Source organism: Periplaneta americana, chromosome 5 (assembly GCF_040183065.1).
Source record: "Periplaneta americana isolate PAMFEO1 chromosome 5, P.americana_PAMFEO1_priV1, whole genome shotgun sequence".
NCBI lineage: Eukaryota > Metazoa > Arthropoda > Insecta > Blattodea > Blattidae > Periplaneta > Periplaneta americana.
Genome location: NC_091121.1, coordinates 60,464,844 through 60,485,141, shown reverse-complemented (window position 1 = coordinate 60,485,141; position 20,298 = coordinate 60,464,844). Strand labels below are relative to the sequence as shown.

The 20,298-nt window shown below is 37.0% G+C and overlaps 1 protein-coding gene and 1 non-coding gene across 2 annotated transcripts in view; one reads left to right on the top strand and one right to left on the bottom strand.

Moving 5' to 3' along the window:
• The window catches only part of L (zinc finger protein Lobe), a 1,127,861-nt gene that overhangs the window by 290,483 nt on the left and 817,080 nt on the right, over positions 1-20,298 (bottom strand). The window lies entirely within an intron of this gene.
• TRNAL-UAA (transfer RNA leucine (anticodon UAA)) lies at positions 19,052-19,125 on the top strand. Its single transcript has one exon. It is a non-coding gene; the product is annotated as a tRNA-Leu (tRNA).

Sequence of the window (20,298 nt, the reverse complement as noted above, 5' to 3'; positions counted from 1 at the left end):
CAGATCTGTTCAAACCTTCAAATTCTTCTGCATCACAATGCCCTTTCTCCTGATGTCAGTTTAACAATGGTTCAACTCACGTTCCGAGATCAATACAACTATTACTTTCATAAAGGTTTAACATGTCAAACGTCTCTTCTCCCACTGTCTTCATATGTTCTTATCTAAGCAGATTTGTAATTATACAGAGTGGATAGTAACCTCTGCACCAAAATTTAAGGAGTGATTCTACATATACAGTGAAACTTTCCCATAGCGGACACCGCCGGGAAAAAATTAAATGTCCGTTATTGAGAAGTGTACGCTATTTAGAAAATCACTCTTCAAACATATTGTTTTGTCTGGCTCGAAAAAAAAAGACCCGTTTCATCACAGTTGAAAATGTCTCTCTCATCAAACTCTGTCACAAATATCAGTAAGTTTACTTTTCCAGTCAGATGCAATTTCTGGATCAACAGAAGCAGATTCACCACATACACTTCTGTAGGAAATATTGTGTCGTGACCGAAACTTGTCTAGCCAACACCCGAAGCTTTAAAATTAGAATAACCCAACTCTTTTGCAATTTCTAAGGTTTTCTCTCTAATCAAGGTCCCAGACAAAAGCATCTTATTTGCTCTAGCACGGCAGAACCACTAAGTTAAATTGTCAATGGCAAGCCTCTCAGTTTTAAGAAAGTTCTTTTTGTGTACTTATTTCCATTCTCAGTGTATGGTTTTAAAATAACATCCTTGTTTTTCAAAATTTCACTAACCTGAGTTTTTCCCACATTAAACTTTGTGACCAGCTCACGAACACTTAATTTCTCCTTCTCATTATGCTTTACAATATCCACTTTCTCTTGTAGTGACAAACATTTACGTTTTTGTGACTTTTTAATGTGACTGTACTTCCGAACACTCAACTTGACAAACTAAGAAAGTACGGACTACTCACGTACAGTATCACAACTAACAACTGTGCTGCTTGTCTTCAATAAAGTACAAGAACGTTCAAATGCACGATAATGATTGCTGCAAAGAATTCCGTTAGAATTCAGTTTAATTTACAACCGTCTTTTTCTTTTTTCTTTCACGCTGTCCGTTATTTGGAAGTTTTAATTGTTGTTGGGAGATACAGTTCAGTGTCCGCGTTCGTTATTCAGAATATCCGCTATTTGGAAGAATGTTATCATAAGGGACAATGTTATTTTGCAGGGGAATTTTAAAATGTCCGCTATTGGGAAGTGTCCGTTAAGGGAAGTTTCACTGTATGTTGACGTATGGCAGTTGACACTAGACATATACGTCAACATATATGCCTAACTTGGAGTCAGGCCACAAAGGGAAACACTGGAGGAGGAAGGTTCGATCCGGTACTGTGAATTGTATTCAGCGTAGCTCAGTGGTCAGAGCGCTTGGTACGTAGAAGCAAGGAACCGGGTTCGATCCCCGGCGCCGGAACGAATTTTTCTCCTCAAATATTAAAATACAATACGATGAGAAGTTGTCTTTTTGACGACACTGATTATTTTTGGAATCTATCTCAAGAATTAATTTTACACGCTCCAGTTAAACAACGATTTGGTTTGCATGACACTGGGTCATAATGAAAATGTATTTATTTCTTAGTCTTGATCAAAGCACAAAAAACGAATTTATAAATTTAGGGTTGAGTGGGAAGGAGACAACCTAAAATAGAAGAGAGCAAAAAGTGCGCGTTCGATACCTCGACTGGTATGTACCATAAGAAGCTAGTGGAAGCACCAAACTGCCGTGAGAAACCAGTCGACGGAGCATGACGTGGTAAGAGAAAGATGGAAGACATTCTTTCACAGTCTCCTCGCAGCATCTGCTCTTGACAGCAGGGTCATCGATCGGATGGTCACGTGACCAATGCATACTCCGTACTCGCACCTGCTTCGTCTGATGCACTGGACATACAATTGAGCTGTTAAAGTTTAATCGTAACTGTAATTAAATTGCCTGATGTAGTCCAACGATTGACCTGCAGATGTCCAGCTTTCGTCACCGAGACCACGTGACCTATTAGCAGCATGCGACTTTTTAGCAAGAACTGAGTGGCTTGCTCAGGGTTAAAGGTTCGAGTCTTTCTAGGACGTGAATGTCTCTGTCTGAGCTTCATAAATTCTATTTCTTTCTATCCGACAACAGGCCTGCACCTGCCCGGCTTGTCTTCGACAAGAAGGGAGTGGCTGTTCGCGGTTACAGTGTTTCTTCGTAATCGGAGGTTATGAGTTTGAATCCCGTACCAGAGAGGGGGTTACTCTTAGCACTGATGTTAATCACGTTCTAATACTGAATTCAGTTTCACAGCTGTCTTCATAGTTTTCCAATGCCTACAGATATGGTCAACTAAGAACCTTGAGGTATTCTGTTAAAGTGAGACCAGACATAGTTGATCTCTGACATTAGCCAAAGACGAGACGTGTTCTAAATTTTTTTTCAGGTCACGAAAAACCATCTTTGAAACTACTTTTGTATTTCCATAGTAACTTTAGGCTGTTCCAAAATTTAAGAGAACCCAGTAAAAAAGAATGGCTTTCAAGTTATTTTAATAGAATATGTATGTCCCATTCAAATAAGCCTACTTACCTATATTAATTTTACAAACATAAATACATATATGATATGATATGATATGATATGATAAGATAAGATAAGATATGATATGATATATGATAAGATATGATATGATATGGTATGATATGATAAGATATGATACGATATATGATATGATATGATATGATATGACTTGCTTAACAATAATTCCCTAACTAATTACGTCATCATTTCTTAATATTAAGCATCTTATCCTAATCTAACTTGTCCTACATTACTTTTCTTACTCACTGTTAGGACATTATTTCTAATATTCACTCTTATATAACGCTGTTCATAGCCTTGTTTACCTTCATCTAACCATTTTTTAATTTTTACTATGATAAAATATATTTCACGTCCAGTAATATCTTCATGTAATGAGGTCCTCCTACTATAAAATCGATTCCCACTATGCATTCATTTTTGACACTTCCATACCGACAACTCTTTACTCTCATTTTCATTAGGCCTACCTAAAAATGTCATTCCCTCATTTGTAAACTACGTTATGTGCTCTAACATGATTATATACAGTATTTAGAAGATGTCGGAGAAGTTGTAGTCAGAAGTATGTTGAAATATTATGTATCGTGCCGGGATATAAATAAAGCCAACTTAGTGTTGAAATTTTAAATGTAGATAACATATTCAAGATAGGTAAAATATAATATGCGAAAGTATTTAACCGAAAGACAAATCTGCAACAACGATATAATAAAACATGTGTTCGTGAGTTCCTAGTTAGAAATAAGTTAAAAGGCATTTACATGCATAATTTGTAATTTTCGAAATAAATAATTTTCTTCAGTTCTGTTATATAATGACAATAATAAATTGTCTATTATATTACTTAGGGCCTATGTAATGTATAAATTCATTGTGAATAATGAAAAATATCTGTATTCTCTTGGAAAAATTTACCTATAGCTGAAAAAAAAAGAGATAAGAAAAAATTTTAAGAAAGAAGAAATGGCGAAATATCCATTAAGCTTATCGGCTCATAAAAAAACGAAATTTTAATCACTTTTCAGGTGTTGATTTTCTTAACCCATTCCTTTCCCAATACCCCATTGTATTTTCCTTCTCAGCCTCTCACTATGAACTTGTTTACCAAACGCAATAGGAAATATAAAAATTGGAAATTTATTCTTTGAAAAGGTGGAAAACTTCAAATATCTTGGAGCAACAGTAACAAATATAACTTAAATGACACTCGGGAGGAAGTTAAACGCAGAATAAAATGGGGAATTCCTGTTATTATTCGGTTGTGTAACTTTGTCATCCAGTTAGCTCGCTCTCTCTCTCTCTCTCTCTCTCTCAAAAAAAAAAACCTGAAAGTTAGAATTTATAAAACAGTTATATTACCTGTTGTTCTGCACGGTCGTGAAACTTGGACTCTCACTTTGAGAGAGGAACAGAGGCTAAGGGTGTTCGAGAATAAGGTGTTTAGGAAAACATTTGGGGCTAAAAGGGATGAAGTTACAGGAGAGTGGAGAAAGTTGCACAACGTAGAACTGCAAGCATTGTATTCTTCACCTGACTTAATTATGAACATTAAATCTAGACGTTTGAGATGGGCGGGGCATGTAGTACGTATGGGCGAATCAAGGAATGCATATAAAGTGTTATTTGGGGTTCCGGAGGGAAAAAGACCTTTGGGGAGACTGATACATAGATGGCAGAATAATATAAAAAGGAAGGTGGGATATGATGGTAGAGACTAGATTAATCTTGCTCAGGATAGGGACCGATGGCGGGTTTATGTGAGGGCGGCAATGAACCTCCGGGTTCTTTAAAAGCCATTTATAAGTAGTAGTAGTAGTAATAATAATAATAATAATAATAATAATAATAATAATAATAATAATAATAATAATAATAATAATTTGTGTGTGGGCTCTTTAACCTAATGTGATAATTTCAAATGGATCTACAACTTATAAACCACGGAGGGTGGCAGAAAAATACCACCGCAGATAAGAAAAAATGGTAGATGACAGACAAGCGGGAAATGATTTAGAAGAAAATCACACTGTAGGAATCTACTGAGGAGGCCTTAGGCTATGTAACCGGAAGTAAACCTCTGACATGCAGCCAGCAAGTTAGGTACTCCTATCAAGAAAATATTAACCATTTACCACCAAGGACTGCTTTTCAGGTCGTTCCGTTCTCACTCTTGTGACGATTATGAATCAAAATAAGGAATCGTAGTAAATGGGACTTCCTGATCTTGTGGTCAGCCAGACCGCAGTTTGAGACTTCACAGTGCAAACGAGACAAGGAACATACACTCAAGTCCTGCGAGTAGGGAAAATAATATGAATATAAATAATATAATATTAAAAGTAGCAATAAATATGGTAAAGATGGTATTAGTGATAGGGAGATTATTTATAGAATAAAGGCAGAGATTTAACAAGGTGTCTAAATACTACTGTACTTTGTTAGAGAAGAATATACGAAAAATAAAAAGAAAAGAATACAGGAAATACAAGAATATGATTCAGAGTGTAGTGACATACGGAGCGAAGTACGAGAGGTAAAACAGAGGAGCAGGAAGAAACTTCTGGCTAATGAGATGGATTTTCTGAGAAGATGATGGAGAATATATAGAATACCAAATAAAACAATGAGATATTATCTGATTAGTGAACTATGAACCATACCCATTATCTCCTGGCTTAGTTGTCTCATGAGTGATGCCTTATTTGTGTCAATTTTAAGGTTCCAACCTGTCTTCGGACTGCTGACTAAACATGCATACATGGAAATATATTGGGATATTATCAACGAAGTACAAAAATGATAGTTGTGTTACAAACACACACAGCTAAAATGGATGAATCAAGATGGCCTAAGAAGATTCCAGAATGGGTCCTATCGGAGAGACAGAAACGGGGACGCCAAGGTATAGTTGAAAAGACATTAAGAATGCCATATAGTAAAGGGGATTTAAGGAAGAAGACTGATCGGAAACAGTCAACTGAAAATTGAGGAGAAACGACCGGCATTATTATCAAGCCAAAAGGTTAATTTTATTTTTGACGTGACGGGGAGGGCGCCGGATTTTCCCGGTTAGGTGTTTCCTCTAAGCCCGGTGCAGGATACAATGCATGGGTTTTCCTTGCTAAATGTTTTCGCTAAGCCGGCGATACAATTCTGCTGGCATTTTGCATTCTCATTCTCTCTTGTTTGAACTGTAATGGGAAAGATATATTTTCAACCGAAGTTCGAAACACAGTACAACAACGTATTTTCTTCGTTGAAAGTATTTAGCAGAAAAGTCATACGAGTTGTGTTTACGCAAGTTTATGCAGCGTTTTTTAAAGACTACATAGACAACCATTGAATTAATTAATTAATTAATTAATTCATTCATTCATTCATAGTCTTCTGCCCAAGAACAGGTCTTTCACTGCAATCCCAGCAGTATTTACTATTTTCTGCCTTCCTCTTTGTCTCCTCATATGATCCACATATCTTAATCTTCTGCCCCGAACTCTTCTCCCGTTCACTATTCCTTCCAGTGCATTCTTCACAAGGCAATTTCTTCTCAACCAGTTATCCAGCCAATTCCTTTTTCTCTTTCTGATCAGTTTCAGCGTCATTCTTTTTTCATCCACTCTTTCCAACACAGCTTCGTTTCTTATTCTGTCTGTCCACTTCACACGCTCCATCCTCCTCCATATCCATATTTCGTCGTAATGCCCATGTTTCTTCCCCATACAATGCAACTTCATTAGTCTCTTCTTTAGTTATTTCTCCAGAGGTATGGTGTATTAAATTAAACAAGTGAAAAACAGATTCCGTTCTTAATAAGAAAAAACATTACATACAAGAGCGATAATACAAAAATAAAAATAGTAGCTCTTACATGACAAAAACATAACAATTAAATAATTTTTTTTACTAAGCTTGCAGTTTTAATATCTATGGGTACAGAGGAAAAAGATCTAGATTTTTTTTTGTAGAGAATATTAAGGCCATGCCTTGTACTGAGACACGAAAGCCAACATTGTTAAGGGAATTGAGAAGTGTGTTGGTGAAAGAATGAGGGATAAACGGAAGAATCCTGAGAAAAACCCTCACAGTCTTGGCTTCATCCACAAGAATATCACGTACACCGGAGACGAAGGTTGAACCTAGGCTCTCTTGCATGACAGGCTCACGACTCTCCAATATCTTTGACACGGTCAGGTCTGCTAATTTAGTTTCGATTTACAACGTAGTTGAATTTAACCAAATCGGTTAGCCTAGTTCAAGTAATAGTAATAAGTAATATCTTACAATTTTTTTAACACTTAACTTCATGTAGTTCTCACATAAAATCATCTTACGAAAAAATCGATGTAACGTAAAGACTCCTTTACAATCTTTAATCTCTACAGAAACAATGTTTCTCTCTTTAGATGATTAGATCTAACTGCATCTGCAATTATTTTAAGCAAGTGATTGTTTCATTGCAACAGCAAGAAGACGTTTTTCCGCTTATGTAGTTTTTTTACTTGTATTACAACATTTGTTCTCGGTGTTAAGTATTTGATGTAAATGCTGCTCACGCGTGAATGAACAAACACGTGTGCCACATGCATTGCCACGTGTACAAGGGAATGCGTGCGCATCGCCGCTGCAAGTGACTGCGCCTGCCGCGCCCGCCGGCCCGCAGCACTGCTGCCGTCTGTTTGAAGAGTCGCACGTAAAAAGTTCTTACAACAACCTGTTGAGTTTCAATTCAACTCTGTCCCTCATCCCCCTGCTTCAGGAAGTCTACTATCGGCCAAATCTCCGAATTTTCAATGCTGAAGAAGAAAATTAATATTTTACAGTGTATAAATGGAAGATTACCTCTGATTGAGACTGTCGCTCATATTTATTTATTTATCTATTTATTTATTTATTTATTTCATCAATCTTTGTTCACGTGATGGCGGATTAGATGTATTCCAGTTCTTAATCCGCCATCACTCTCAATACAAATATAATAAAAACTAATACATATTGAACCTAAAAGTATCCTCTGTTTACAATAATAATAATAATATTAATAATAATACTTACTTACTTACAAATGGCTTTTAAGGAACCCGAAGGTTCATTGCCGCCCTCACATAAGCCCGCCAGCGGTCCCTATCCTGTGCAAGATTAATCCAGTCTCTATCATCATATCCCACCTCCCTCAAATCCATTTTAATATTATCCTCCCATCTACGTCTCGGCCTCCCTAAAGGTCTTTTTCCCTCCGGTCTCCCAACTAACACTCTATATGCATTTCTGGATTCGCCCATACGTGCTACATGCCCTGCCCATCTCAAACGTCTGGATTTAATGTTCCTAATTATGTCAGGTGAAGAATACAATGTTTGCAGTTCTGTGTTGTGTAACTTTCTCCATTCTCCTGTAACTTCATCCCGCTTAGCCCCAAATATTTTCCTAAGCACCTTATTCTCAAACACCCTGAACCTATGTTCCTCTCTCAGAGTGAGAGTCCAAGTTTCACAACCATACAGAACAACCGGTAATATAACTGTTTTATAAATTCTAACTTTCAGATTTTTGGACAGCAGACTGGATGATAAGAGCTTCTCAACCGAATAATAACACGCATTTCCCATATTTATTCTGCGTTTGATTTCCTCCCGAGTGTCATTTATATTTGTTACTGTTGCTCCAAGATATTTGAATTTTTCCACCTCTTCGAAGGATAAATCTCCAATTTTTATATTTCCATTTCGTACAATATTCTGCTCACGAATAATAATAATAATAATAATAATAATAATAATAATACACAACTAATAATAAGTATAGCTCTTGTATTTAAAACTCCTACCTTAGCTTTTTCATTTTATGCTCAATCTCTTAAGAATTATTCTGTTAACTTCATTGACTACTCTTCGTAGTTTCTTATCGTGTGACTGCTCAAAATTTATAATTCCATCTCCGTTAGAGCTTTGACTTTCCCTTCCCATCTAATTTTAACTCTAAAAAGAAATTTTCCTAATTTATGCAAATTGCTGGCGTTTAGGTGACCATTCATTTTTTATAAGCTACTATAGCGTTTATTTGTAGAAATTTTTTATCTACCCAACTGTGTCTCAGATCATTCGTTCCCTGACACTTTAGCGCAATAGGCATTGCGTCTTCAACTAGTCCACACAAAGGACATTTATGCTTCTCTACATTCCCTCTTTTATTCTTGAGTCTCCAGATACCTAATCTCCACCATGCCATTCCTGTTCTCTCTTCCCTTGAATTTAGTCTAACATATTCTTCCTGTTCCCAAAACTGCTTATCCTCCCTATAGTATTTTAGTGATCCTAATATTACTAAAAATATCTTGTCTCGAAATTTCGTTTGCCCTCTCTTTTACTATTCTTCCAATAGTTTTCGTGTTTATAGACCCTAGTTCTCTCCATGGCCAATTTAGACCTAATCTGTTTATTTCTCGTTCCAGCTCCTTCAGCCAATTCGATTTCCAATTAGCGGCTTTCATACAAAAGATACATGTTTTCATAACTGCCGAATCATTCCTACACAGAATATTACCTAAATATTTGATTTTTCTTTCTAGAATAATTCCCAGACTCAAATCGGTTCCCATCTCAAGTAACGTTGCCAGGTTAGAAGCATTCTCCGGTATTCCTAGAATTTTTTTTTTACACATTTTGGCTCTTACTTTATCGATGTTTCTGCTGGATAACCTACTACCCCAGATCTCAATATTATATAATATCTTTGATTCTACTAGTGCATTACTGTATAGATGTTGACCAAATTCTTCGCCCCAATATTCGGCAATTTATTGTCGCTCAAATGTACAGACACCTACGGAAATAAAATTTGGAGCGAGTCTTGATGAGAATCCACCTGCATGTTGACAACAATTTCACACGACTGTCCACAAGTAGCATATACAGGGTGAAGGTTGGTAATACTGTGAACGAGTAATATTGTGATAATTCTTTTTGAGAATTTATTACAATTTTACTGAGTGAGAGAAGGACCGGTTTTGTGCAGCAACTTGTCCACGAACATTCCCTTAATACGTTGACGCAAAAAACCGATCTTCCTCTCGCTCAGTAAAATTGTAATGAATTCTCAAAAAGAACTATCACAAAATTACTCATATCATAATACTGTATTGTCAACCTTTACCCTACAAGGATCTCGCCAAATATAGTTTACTATCATCAATTCTATCGATACTGGATAACCTCCCAGTTGATACAGCGTCGTTGAATAACCAATTACAATTGGGAGAAAATTATTAGGTATTAGAAATAAAAACAAATCAAAGAGTAGAGGCAGCATTCTCTCCTAACGCTATTTTACATACATAATATATTACATATGCATTACATGCACATTAAATCTTTAAATTATACTGCATATATATATATACATATATATATATATGGAAGTTGTTATATAACTGTGCAGATTGAAGGGAGCAATAGAATACATTAAAATAAATATAAAAAATCTATTAGGTATGCGGTTTGTAATTAAGTGTATGGTTGATCAGAAAATTAGGCTGAAAGTCTACATAGTTTGGCAACACCGCGCCGTAGACTCACGTACGAAAGCACACACGCACTCGTTTTGAACAGCTGAGTTCCGTTCCTTAGTTACTCCGGTAGAGTTGCAAGACTTCGTGATGACAGGAAATGACGATATGTGTTAATATTTGTATTTAATTTATTTAAAGTAGGCCTAGTCCATTTTATTGAAAAACTACAAAGTGATACATCATTTGTTATCTGTTTCTCTAATAATAAGAATAAAACCCACAATCGTACGGATAGTACTTATCGAATTAAATAGTGTTAACATTTAGAATAAAATTAATTTTTTTCCGAGAAAGGTTTGGACAAATAGGCCTATGGTGTTAGAATTTTTTATTGTACTCTATCCAAGGAATACGCCTAAGCTATTAAAATCTACACAAATATATTATGTATTGTACATGTGAGCTACCAAAAATGTATATTAGATTTTTATGTCAAACCTTTATTTTTCCTAGGTTGTTCTAATTTATTCTGCGTAGGGACCTAACTGATTATAAACTCAGGTTTCTTGAAAATCCGTCGATTAGCCCTGGTGATAATATGAGGAATTAAAAACAATTGTTCCTTAAAATATAGTATTATATGTAGTTACGAGTACACTGTAAGTTCTGTATAACTGTAAATTAATTTAAATTGTTTACTTTCTAATTTTAATTAAAGGCCTTCGTAATGGAATGCCATATATATTTCAATTTTGATTTGACTAATGGAAAATAATATATTAAAATAAGTAAATTATCAAAAAAATAATAGGCTAAGCTATTGACCTATTAGATCTAACATTTTCATTTTATAAGTTGCAGGCTAAGTGGTGATATTATTTTAAATTGTTTAACGACGCTACATAACAATGTGGTATCTATCGTCGACAGAATTCGTGATAGTGAGGCGATATTTGTGAAAATAGATCCTATAAACCACCTTTGGATTACGTGACATTCGACTTAGTTGAACAAATCGAAAAAAAAAACACAACCAGGCAATTACCTCAATCAGAATTCGAGCCCACGCTCGAGAGCAGATGAAGTTAAATTCGCTGAAATCAGCAGCATGTCTCCGGTAATCCTATCATCGTTTCTGCAGACTACATCATTGTTACCTGTATTTTTCTTCGCAGCTTAAAACAACTGGAGCTGCCTTTGGGAACCAACACAGAAATTCAGAAGTTCTGTCCTGGAATTTGACAGACCGAGACATTCCTTCAACCATGGGAAGAAACGTAGTCCGAATTTTGAGTAATAAAAGTAATAAACACATTCGTACATGCACTCTAAATTAGGCTGTAATTTTATGTAATATATACTTTTCGGAATATGTATGATAAGAACTTTGTGTTAAATATTATTAACGTACTTTGTTAACATGTTTCGACCTATTTTCGGTCATCTTCGGAACTGGTTGTTGTTGGTCTTGGCGCCTCTTGTTTCCTCTGTGGGTGCGTTCGTAGTGTAGAGTCAAAGAGTGTATGTAGTATACATACTAAACAAAGACAACAACAAACACGCAGACAACATCATATATTGGCACAGATACGTAGATGACATACTAATATTATACAAAGGAAACAAAAGAAAGATCCAAAACATACATCAACACATAAACAAAATACACTCAAAGCTACACTATACATTAGAAATTGAAAACAACAAATCCATAAATTTTCTAGACATCACAATAACAAAAGTAGACAACAAACACACTCAAAGTATACAGAAAATCCACAACAACAACAACACACATACAAACACATCCAACCACCCCACACAACACAAACAACCTGCATTCCGAACAATGGTACACTGACTACTCAACATACCAATGAACCAACGGGATTACAACGAAGGACTAAACACAATCAAATACATAGGACAAGAAAACGGATGCAACCACAACATAATACGTAAGACAAAACAAAACCACAAAAAACAGAAGAATAAAACACAAACACAATAACACAAAAAATACATCATACTAACATACGAAAACAAAAACACACATAAAATTGCAACCTCATTCAAGAAATTAAACTACAACATCGCATACAGAACAAATAACACTCTACAAAAACATCTCAACACACAAACAACACAAACAAACAAATACAACCACACAGGCGTATACAAACTCAAATGTAACATCTGCAACAACTTCTACATAGGACAGACAGGCAGATCATTTCAAACACGTTACAAAGAACACATCACAGCCATAACAAAATTACAAAACACCTCCACATATGCAGAACATATCACAAATGCCAATCACACCTACAGAGACATCAACATAGACATGGAAATACTGCACATCCAACCAAAAAGCCAGAAACCAGTTCCGAAGATGACCGAAAATAGGTCGAAACATGTTAACAAGGTACGTTAATAATATTTAACACAAGAAAGTTCTTATCAAACATATTCCGAAGTGATACAGTGTTAAAAGTTGTGTAATCAAGGTGTAAGAGTATATACTTTTCATTTGAATATAAATCTGAAATGTTAAATAAATACAATAACGATAATAGATTGCCAGTGATAATTGATAGGCGTATGGAAAGAACGGAAGAACATTGTCTCCTATTATGAGTTTATCGATATCTACCAAAACGGCGACGAGATTGATCGACCGAGGAAACGCTCGAACGATCCAGATCGTCTTAAGATTGTAAGGGGTAAGGATACTGGTCTTAACCTACAAATCTTCATGAACATAACCTCAAATGTATTTACGCTTTATTTTTATGCTTCGCTTGTTGCTTTCTGAAGGCGTATAAACTCACGTTACCACATTTTGTCGCATACCTTGTAACAGTCAGTGGTGGCAACACTGCATTAAAAGAGACGCGTTCATAAAATGAAGTCGTTTTGTTAGCGAATCGTTGATTTATGAGAGGTGGACACAGCGACTGTCTGTTGTGAATGCCAGCATTATCCTCTAATTGAATGCCGCGCATGTAACAAATAAAAAGCAACACATGATACATCGACTGGCTCCCTGGGTGAACAAGCTGCTTGCCTTGAATAATTGGAGGTCCACTTTACAGTTCCGGGTGCTAATGTCCATTGTCTAATCTGACCACAATGCGTGGGGAGCTGCTTTATGCGTTTATGTTTTATGTAGCTCGAATGACATCGCAGGACCGCAGGCGAAACCGAACATCGCGGTGCGGTGGTCCCTGCTTCGTAGTCGGGAGGACCTGACAGGACTTTGCTATCCCCAGTGAGGTTTTCTGTGGTCTCCGTGACATTTTGGGCGAGTCCTCGCTTGTCATTTCATGTTCCGTTTGTCTGTTAGTGGATCAGTGGTAACAGCGACTCTTCACTTCATCAATCTCTTCGAGAGGAGTTGAATTGGACTTTTAAACGATTTTTCAAAATATAGCACACAATATTTCGTATGCTGAATTTACCTTCGACTTCAGGTCAAGGGCGGTATAGAGGAGGCACAGATATCCTACTTCTTAGTGCACTACAAAAGACTAAATGACCGAGAGCAGAGAACACAGGACTATTCCAATAACTGCAGAACATTACTTTACAAGAAAATGTTCATATAGCTAGAAGAAATCAAGGAAATTATATTCCACAAAAACTCCTTCTACACTTCTATTTAATTACTTTATAATTTGTAGGCCTACTTCATTATCATCCTGATGTGGAAGAGCGGACCCTAGCGCAAAGTCCATATGAGTGAACTATTACCACAGTCTAATTCAGTGATATCAAAGCAAGCGCATTTTTCTGACCTTGACGTCGTGCGCGGGCATCAAGCACTAAATATGGAAAAAAGAAGGGTTGTGTATATGCAGCCTGTTGGATTAAGAAAACAGTGGTGCACAAACTTCAAACGAAACCTGAAATTTTATGTCGTTATTTTTATATGGCTTCTTTTTGTTTGATATTATCTATGTTGTCTGTAAAACAAAAGTACTAATACCAATTTCTTAATATTGCAATTGTGTTTTAAACGTTAATTACACAATAAAGAGTTAAGAAGGAATATTCACATAAATTCCATAGTAGTACCTACAACTATACTGTACTAAATGGATGAAACACATCATTCATAAAGAAAAAGAGAGAGAGAGAGAGACTGAGTATGACATGATAAGTTGGAATTGATATTGATGGTACTTTTAGCTTTATAAAAGTAATCAATAAACTAATCAAAACAATATTACAGTACAAAGAAAAGTTAGCTAGGTGCTGTACATGTTTTAAGTGTAACTAATATTCCCTAACAAAACTCTTATCGCATTATGCTTTTAAGGTGATATTGGTGATCAACTTCCTATCATCAGAATATTAAATTATTTTCTCGAAATGTGCTGAAGCTATAGAGCTGACATTTTTATAACACATGGGCATATATCTTTTGCTTATGATGAAACAGCAGTTGCTTTGTTAACTCATTTCCTTACAAACAATTTCCATGCGAATATTTTAAAAATTTTCAATACACTATCTTCAGTAATACGTATTTACGGTATATTAGATTTACGAAAACATTCTGTAAGGTTACTAAATAAATAGGCCTATATCTGAAAATTTCACTTTTCTATAAAGGAAAGTTGAAAAAATATTTCTTTTGAATAAAAAAAATCTAACTTGTGAAAAATAAGCATTAAAATTAAAACTTACATTCTTATAAAGGACTTATACTTCTCAGACAAATCTAAAAATTAACATAGATACAGTTTTAAAAAGTTCTCTTCCCTTTAACTATTGAATCAGTGCTGGCCATCCCTGTATATAGCTCGACCAAGCGGCATATACTATCTCTATCGTGTCTCTTTCCTTTCCGCTGTAAAGCGCTCAGGCTCTCCTGGGCTATAAAGCGCGCGCTTGCTCCTATGGGCATCAATTGACATGACTGGTCTAGTACATACAGTCACGAAGCTCAATACGTAGTAAATATGCATCCATAGATAGTTGCTAACCACTAGGATCGCTAATATTGCCTCATTAGACAATGCGAAATAGTACCGGCACGGACTGTTGTTCCTAGCACCCTCACAACTCAAGCTTCGTGACTGTATATACTAGACTGTGCTATTACTATCACGCTGACCAGGCCAGGCGAAGTCTCATCTACACCAGCTGACTGTGCTAAGGATCGCTGTATAACCCAATCAGGTTTCATGCAGGCAGCTCTACATGTCTATAGGCCAGCCTCTTCCGCACTTCGCCCACTGGCGATCATATGCTATGCATATTGTATGTATCTCACTATAGCCATTAATACAAATGATGTGTTGTAGAGTTCTGACACTTTATCTATGCGTTCCGAAACCGTTATTGTGGAAGAGAGGAGTATGAAAGACTGGGATGAAACACTGCGTAGCATAGCATTATCACATTTCCAGAAATTCATTCATTCAGTGTTCTGCCCAAGCACAAGTCTTCTGAGGAGACAAAGAGGAAGGCAGAAAATAAGAAAGATGGAGAAAGTTGGGTTTGCAGTGAAAGTCCTGCCCATGGGCAGAACACTGAATGAATGAATGAATGAATGAATGAATGAATGAATGAATGAATCTTACAACTATATAAGTAGTGCGTATCTAAGAACTAAGACAGATAGCATTGTTACAATTTACTTGGTAATCATAAACTTAAGCTGTTTGGGAGACCACCACACCTTGACAAGAGAGATTAGGGAATTCCACAGTAGATATGATGAAAGATGAAGAATAGCGACAGATGCGGTGTGGAAGTACAGCATAATCAGACTGCCTCTCCAGCGAGTGAGGTTTTGTGAAGACAGAAGAAATATCTCATACTAACACTGGAATAACATATTTTTGTAACAAATTTTTATGCCATTATACTATAACTTTGAGATGTTTGCAGAAACATTTCTAAAGTACAACTTTTTTTCCTAGGAAAGAATTGGTGTGCCTTTCATTTCAATGAATACTAATCAAGCGGATCAAAATAATATAGCACTTTCCAAAAAGTAGTACAACAAATGGACTCTCACAATGCAATCTTAATTTTGTTAGAAACATTCGCGTTTTCAGAAATGACGTACACTTGTCTCATAATATTCCGCTTCAATGCACGTGGTGTGACGAAACGAGGCGAAGAAAAAGGAGCTCTTAGTTCCTGGATACCTAGGTGGGTTGATCCTATAATAAAATTTTCGAATTCAATAGCAGTTAATTTGTATAGCTTGTTTTGATACCTTCAAATAAAAAAATACATTAAATTAATGGTCTGATGTACAAATACGGTAGGCCATGTTATAGATCGTCTTTGGTGCCACCTGGAGGTAAGACAGAGAACACGAAAACAACAAAAAACAAGCGAAGTCTCCATATTGTTGATGAAGACCTCAAGTCATGCTATGAATGTCTCCTGAATACAGCCACGAGGATTTACAATAACAGAGTGGGACTGTGAAATACGTATAGCTGTTCTTGTCGGGCGAAGCTCGGGACCCCCTGGAGGGGAATTCCCCTGCTGCTCCACTCACGACTGGGCCCCTTAGCTCAGCCGGTCAGGAGAACCCCCACTGAGGTTTTCTTACTGCGGCCCCCTGCTGGAGGGGCTAACTACTTCAAATTCACTTCGGCTTTAATTTAACGATCTCCGTGTCCCGATATCGCGAACAATAATTCTTTGGGACGGCACTCAGAAACATGCACAAAGGCACGGAAATGCAAAGTGGCGTTCTCGAGCAATCGAGGGAATGTAAAACTCGACTTTAAAAAATATCGCCAACAGTGTGAAAATTTATTCCCACCAAAATATTCAAAGACCAAAAGGGGGACGAGTATGATCTTCATTACTCCTTTCTCTTTTATTTTCCGTACATGCAGCGATTATTTTAATGTGTACAAGTTTCCTTGCAGGAAGCCACATAGGCAATTGGTCATGCTGATAGTGTTTGTCGTTGTTCACACAGGGTGTCCCGAAGATACTAACACAGTATGTCGGCTGGCTACGCCATGGCACTCCTATAGCGTGGGCAAAGAGCATTAATTATTCGCTTGACATCAATAAACGACTTAATCGCACAAACGAAATACTATATGTGACCCGTTGCGCGAAAAGGGACCTAAAGGCGTGAAAGGAAATTTTACAGGAGAATAAAATAACGAATTTTCGGTGTAAAAACTGCATTTCTATATTTTGACATTTTGCGCTACCTGTAGGCTTTTTTACTACTAAACTAGGACGTCGATTTACACAATGCTTTTTAAATACCTAAATCTTTCTTATAGTTGCTAAGAAAACAAATGAAAACATTAATTTGCATTTTTCTCGAAAAGTACATAATACAATACCAATATTCAATAAGTAATAGCCTATATTAAAAACTACAGCACCTAGAACCATGAATTTTTTTAAAATGCTCAGTAATTCATCCTCTTATTGAAACCACAATAAAAAAAAACTAAAAATTCCGACTTCAGGTCCCATTTCTTGCAACTAGTCATTCCTTCCTTCCGATACGGTTTAAGATTCGAATAATTTCTTAAAATATAAAGTCGAGGCAACTTCTGACCGAAACTCCAGTCAAAATTTGCACACGGATAAATACAACAAAGTAAATGTAGTCTACAAAAAACTAGCTGCCAATATAAACTTTAGAATATAAAAGTTTGACAATATATATAAAATGTCAGACACCGGCGTAGCTCAGTCGGTTGAGGCGCTTGCCTGCCGATCGGAGATTACGCTCGGGCGTGGGTTCGGTTCACGCTTGGGCTGATTGCCTAGTTGGATTTTTTTCCGAGGTTGTCCCCAACCGTAAGGCGAATTCAGGTAATCTAGAGCGAATTCTCGGCCTCACCTCACAAATACCATCTCGCTATCACCAACGACGCTAAATAACCGAGTAGTTGATACAGCGTCGTTAAATAACCAACCAAAAAGAGCATAAAATATCCCCTTCTGTCGCCTTCGATAGTTCAATTGTTACCATGCATGCCCTAGGATCCCAGGTTCGCTAGTTTTTGTTTTTTTTCTCTCTCTCTCTTGTACTGGAGACCCCGAAGGTTCTTCCTGTAGCCTGAGGCTTATTGTGCTTACCACTCTTATTCTTTGAATGATTGGGTAGCAGACTGGCAGCGCTCTTGTACAGATACGGAATTAAAGAATGGGCCGAGTCTTGGTAGCAGTACTCCACTATGTAGGCAACAAGCTTCGCAAGACTGTCCACAAGTAGCATACATGTAGGCGCTCTTGTTTATTGCACATGCTCAAGGCGCTGGATCTGGAACTCGGTAAAATTAGGTGGCCCAAATTTTCTTTCTAGGTCTGTACAAGTACAGCACGCCGCACCGTGAACTTAACCCGCGCTATGGTATGGATGATGATGATGATGATGATGATGATGATGATGACTGATTACCTGGTTGGGTTTTCCCCAACCAAAAGGCAAATTCCGGGTAATCTTTTGGCGAATCGTCGGACCTCACCTCATCTCACTACATCTCGCCAAAATATTGTAAAAAATTGCACAAAATTGTAAAAATTGTAGAAAATTACTAAATTGTAAAACTGTAAAAATTGTAATTGTAATATTGTAAAATTGTTTTGTTCCACATCTTAAAGCTTCATTGCTCAAGTAAGATCTATGGAATAAAATAAATGAATGAAATATGATGATGATGATGATGATGATGATGATGATGATGATGATGATAGGCTATGTGAATTAATGATGGCGAATTGAGTGCGAGGTCCAACGCCGTAAGTTACCCAGCAATTCTGCTTCAACTGGTTGGGAGAAAACTCCGGAAAACTCCAACCAGATAACTTGCCCCAACCAAGATTTGAACCCGGGCTCGCTCGTTTCACAGTCGGAAGTCGCCTAACAGTCACTAAGGGAAAAGGACCAAAGGTGAAAGATGCGGTCCGGTGCGGTGGGTTGAACTTCGGCGTAGCTCAATGGTTAGAGCATCCAGTTCTAAGAACTGGAGGTCCCGGGTTCGATCCTCGGCGTCGGAGCGAATTTTTCTTCATTAATAACAAATGGTAACCTTACCGTTAGCTAAATCAGACATTATGACCCTAAGCTACAATAGAGAAGGTGTGTGATATTACAACAATGCAGGCTAACGTCAATATTTACTATGGAACTGTGTGTTGTACTCTCGTTAAAAACTTACCGAGGAATTTCTTACCCCATTTTCCAATAAAAATCTAATATGGCATATAGTTGGTCTACAGAAGTAGCCAATGATGGTCTGTGTCAAGCACATAACCAGCAGTCTTACAAAATTGCGCCTCAATTGCAGAGAATTTTGACAATTACTGGAAGCTATTAATTTGTACCCTCCACTTCGTAGGTGCACCTAATTTTTTATATTATCTCCCGATGTACGAATTGTAAACGTAGGCCTATTTGTCTTCATATCTAAGTAAATTAAATCCTTTTTATTATGTAGATCTAGAATCTCTAGCAGCCGAATTCTACATCGTGAGTTTAACATTCCGTTCCTTGACGACTGAAGTGATAATTTACTTGTGATGGACAAAATCGGATGATAGTTTTCCTCGTCATTTTCCCGTTTCCCCTCAGCATTAAAAGTTCATTTTATCAACACTCTCCTTTTTTATAATCCAAAAAGTAAAACATTTAACTTCATTTATACATTGCACTGTTCAGTCTATCATCATCATCATCAAAATGGCTTTTAAGGAACCCGAAGGTTCATTGCCGCCCTCACATAAGCCCGCCATCGGTCCCTATCCTGTGCAAGATTAAGCCAGTCTCTATCATCATACCCCACCTCCCTCAAATCCATTTTAATATTATCCTCCCATCTACGTCTCGGCCTCCCTAAAGGTCTTTTTCCCTCCGGTCTCCCAACTAACACTCTATATGCATTTCTGGATTCGCCCATACGTGCTACATGCCCTGCCCATCTCAAACGTCTGGATTTCAAGTTCCTAATTATGTCAGGTGAAGAATACAATGCGTGCAGTTCTGTGTTGTGCAACTTTCTCCATTCTCCTGTAACTTCATCCCGCTTAGCCCCAAATATTTTCCTAAGCACCTTATTCTCAAACACCCTTAACCTATGTTCCTCTCTCAGAGTGAGAGTCCAAGTTTCACAGCCATATAGAAGAACCGGTAATATAACTGTTTTATAAATTCTAACTTTCAGATTTTTGGAC